A 4330-nucleotide genomic window follows, 5' to 3' on the forward strand; every position below is an offset into this window, starting at 1 on the left:
GTCATTGAAGCCATCGTGTTCTTTTTTTCTTTACAGTTAAATCTAAGGATGTGGTATAAAATGTCTTAAAACATGCTTTTATATTTTACGCCTCAGCGAATAATATTGCTGGTAGATACTTAAACTTCCTTAAAACATTGTTTCTGGAAGGAAGTGGGAAAGTCTGAAGTGTTTGTTCCTAGGAGTAAAACTAGCTTATCTGACTTGGGCAGTTTCTGCGGTAATGTGTTTTAAAAGCACACTAGTTACACTAAGGATCCTGCTGATGACTCCAGTATATTGTCTAAGAAGTAGCTGAGGGAGGATAGGACTTAAGCTTTCAATACACAAATGTCAAGCATCACTGTACTGTTCTGTGTGAAGTCTGTGGTCACTTTCTACTGATAGCCAAAGAATAGGAAGTGTAAAAAGTATATACTAATCAAATGATTGCCAAGAGACTTCTTTAATGAGTTCAGGTTTTCTAGAATTTTTTAATCAACAAGTCTTATGTTAATTTCTCTGGTTATTTGGAAAACTTCTGAAACACTGAAGAGGAGAGGGTAAACCCTCTTTGTTTTGAACATGTTGGTACTCTTCTCCAATTTCTGCATTCTGTAGTGGTTCTAGTGAATTACCTCTGTATTTTCAAAATACCTAAATTTACTTAACATACATTCTGTTGCGTGTTGAACTCCCTGAAGTTAAGCATACTTGTTAAAATTGACTCAGGAATATTGAATTGTGGGCTGACAAGTTTCAGTAGAGAATCTTAACTATGGATGAATTGTTCAAACTGGAGTCCTTAAAATTTTGCTTATGGCAGTGATTCGGTAAAGGTGGCATGTGGGGAAATGCATGACCTGCTGATGAACAACTGTATAGAATAAATTATGTCTTGAAGAAAAAAAATTAAGCTTCCAATCACGGGTGCATGGCATGCATCAGTATCAGAAGAGTTATCCGGATTCTGTATGTAAACTTCTTGAAACAGAATTTGAAATGTGCTTGAGAGAATGCAGTGGTATGAGAGAATGCAGAATACAGCTGCAGTGGTATGTGTTGGTGGGGTGAAACTTTGGATTTTAGGGCAACATCTTAAACTAGTTGGTACTGTCCAGGTGTTTGAAAGAAAACTTTAGTTCCTGCAGTCTTTCAGTTCATTTGAGCATCTGTCAAAGCATAGCACCCTTTCCGAAGCTGGAAAACTAGACATGTAATATATTAAGAGCAGTTGCACTAGGTGCCCTTTTGTGGAGGCTGGGACAGGGGAAAACCTTCTAATGACTCATTATAATTTCACTTCTTAAAACAGTTGGCAGAATGTCACTTCTGTATATTTAAAGCTTCTAAATGGATTTCTTCCCTAAACCCTGATAGCTTTTTTGGTTTTGTTTTGGGGGGGGGGGTATTATTATTATTTTTAAATTATTATTTACAAAAAGGCTGTCTCCCTGCTGTGCCTTTTGATTCAACAGGACTGAAGTAGCCTGCTTCCCTCCTTAAAGTTCAAATTCTCTTAATGCTGCTGTCACTATCTCTACAGCCTGCTCACACTGTTTGGGGGGGGCGGGAGACTTTTAAGGTATCTTTACCACATAAGGAAAACATCTGAGAATGTGCTTCTGTGTAACCTGATGGCTTTGGCTGCTTGTTTCCCTCTGATGAGACCAAGACTACTGGACCGGTTGCTTTGTCCTCTTGAGTTGCAATCCCCCTGACTACTGCTTTGATTAGAGTAGACCATTAAGGTGGGATTTACCAGAACTACCCCTGTTCTCCTTCCTTCACCATCAAGTCAGGCACCAAAACCAAGAAAGAAATAAATTGGGTAAAACAGTGAAGATAATTTGGCAATGATACTTCTGCATAATCCTTTATTGTGCTTTCATGCCCTAAACTGTAGATGGGTTAGGTTTGTGATGACCCCAATTTTGAAAAGAATAATAGCATGAATAACTTTAATTTTGCTTCTAATCACTCTTGTGTGCCTTTAATTCTTTAGTATATAATTCATTTGGTACTAAGTTTCAGTCTAGCACACAAGCAAAGAAGTAATACAATGATTTTTCATAAAGAACAATTAATACTTTTTAAATGCTTTGCAGTATGAATAGTGCAAACCCACTACAAAATAAATAAACCAAATAAACTCCTTTAGACTTTCAGGGCTAGTTCTGTGTAGACAAGGAGCTGATTAACTTCAAACTAAACTGTTTGGGGGGAATTTTACAAATCTTCTCTTCTTCCTCCTCTCTACCATGTTCCTCTATCAGTTCTTTGAGTATACTGGCTGTAATAAAGCTGTTCTGCAGATTTTAAGCTTGAAAATTTTGACTAAATGGCCACTTTATTTCCAGACACTTCATATTTTTCGGCTGAAAATGGCAGTCTCTGAAATGTGCATGTGACTTTTAGGTTATAGGGACTGGCTACCATACTATACTAACCTTAAATTTCTAGTGATGCAGCTGAAATCCAAGTACCAGCCTCTTGGGCTGCAGTCTCTTGGGGAGCAAATTTAATTTGCAGGACTGTTGCCTATCGAATACCTCATGGCTGTATGCTTCTCTGTGCCATGCAGACACATGCAGAAAACCACTGACAGAGTTGGCCTAACCCTGCATTTGGGAAATATGAAGAGTTGAGGGTTTTTTTTTTTTCTCTTGTGCCATAAGGGATACTCAGAAATAGCTGTTTAAAATGCTAGTTCTTCAGCTGTTTAAAAATCACACATTCTAGCATGTTAGTATGGTGATGGGGGGTTGTGAAGTTCAGTTGCAATACTGAGCCCAAAAATAGAGCCTCAAGAGCTGAAGAAGCTTCAGCAGATGCAACACGTTCAAGTCTTTTCTGAGCTCTTTGTCACAGTACTTGGAATATTCCATTTGCTAGCTAGTCATCCTGTATTTACTTCATGTAATAATAGGGCTAGAGTCATGAACAAAAGCTGTTGAGATCCCTGTGTGGGAACACCAGAACTGAGACCAGGGAGAAAGCCATGCCTCTGACTGGCTGACTTCAGTGGAGCTCCCCAAATTGTGCCGTAGCAATAAACCACACCACCCTTCAAATGAAAATTAGTCTGGCTCCTTCAGTGGTTTGGACTTTTAAGTTGCTTTCCCATTCCTCTACTTCCTTCTCCCTCACCTTCTGAGAATAAAAGCAAAAAAACCCCACAACTGCATTTATGAACATGGGAAAAGGAGAATATTAATTCCTGAGGTCAGTGGAGCCCTGTTGCCAATTCTGAGTGTGAGGGACTTGGGCTTTAGCATTGTACTGTAACACAGCACAAAGCTAGTGCCAAAGAGCCACCAGGGCATCACTTTATGAAAACAGTGGTGCAGCTCTGGCCTGTATCCACCTTATTCCAGCGGTTCGCATTTATTCAACTGCTTCAAGGAGCTCCAGTCACATTTTTTTGTAAATTATTTCAATATCAGTGGCAAGGAGTGGTAACTGTCATACAGCTATACTGTGTACAGTGTATGTAATCTTCCCCTAATGAGGTGGCTTTCTCAACTTAATTGGTATTACTTTTTGGTCACTATGGTGGGTGTCTTTGGAGATGTAATGAGGGAGAAAACTAGGTCACTCATCACTAATGTGCTTCCATGGATCTCTCCTACTCTTTGCCTGCCTGACTGGAGATGTTACCGTAGTTCAGGATCTAACTCCAGGGCTGCTTCTCTGCCATCATGTCCTGCCTTTAGCTCTGGTCCTGCCATTCCAGCAGAGGCTGTGGAGGGGTAGGAAAGACTTCTCTTTTTGGAAAACTCTGTCAGGTGTAGCACATAAACAGAAGGAAATGAACAGATGTACATCTGGAATGAGATTTCCATTCCATTACAGCCAGCTAATTACAGTTATTTGCATTAAACAGGCTTGTTATTTATCGTAACTGTTGTTTTGATTTGCATTCCCTCTTTAAAGGAGAGATACTGTACTTGAAAGACAGTACTGATGAAAAGGGTGAAGAACACCTGCTGTTTGTGTGAATAGCAGCATTTGTATGTTTTAGCATAATGCTTGAAGTATTTTTAAGCTATCAGGTCCTATGCTGTTGTCCAGTTTTCATTCCTTCTCTGTCACATGATCTTACAGTTCCTGTAGCTTTGCTGTTGTTTTGCTTTTCCTGCACCTCCTTATAAATAAATAAATAAAGTGGCCTAAATAAGTTAGGCTTTAAATGGCAAGCTAGCCTTTATAATTCATGCATCATTGACATGTATTTCCTGGAGAAGGCCTGAACAGGAAAAACTTGTAAAGACAGCAGTAGCTAGAAAAAGGTTGCTGTATATTTTATCTTTTGTAGGCTTGTCTTGCGTTTCTGTGACTCCTTGAAAAA

Source organism: Harpia harpyja, chromosome 1, assembly GCF_026419915.1.
Source record: "Harpia harpyja isolate bHarHar1 chromosome 1, bHarHar1 primary haplotype, whole genome shotgun sequence".
Classification (NCBI taxonomy): Eukaryota; Metazoa; Chordata; class Aves; order Accipitriformes; family Accipitridae; genus Harpia; species Harpia harpyja.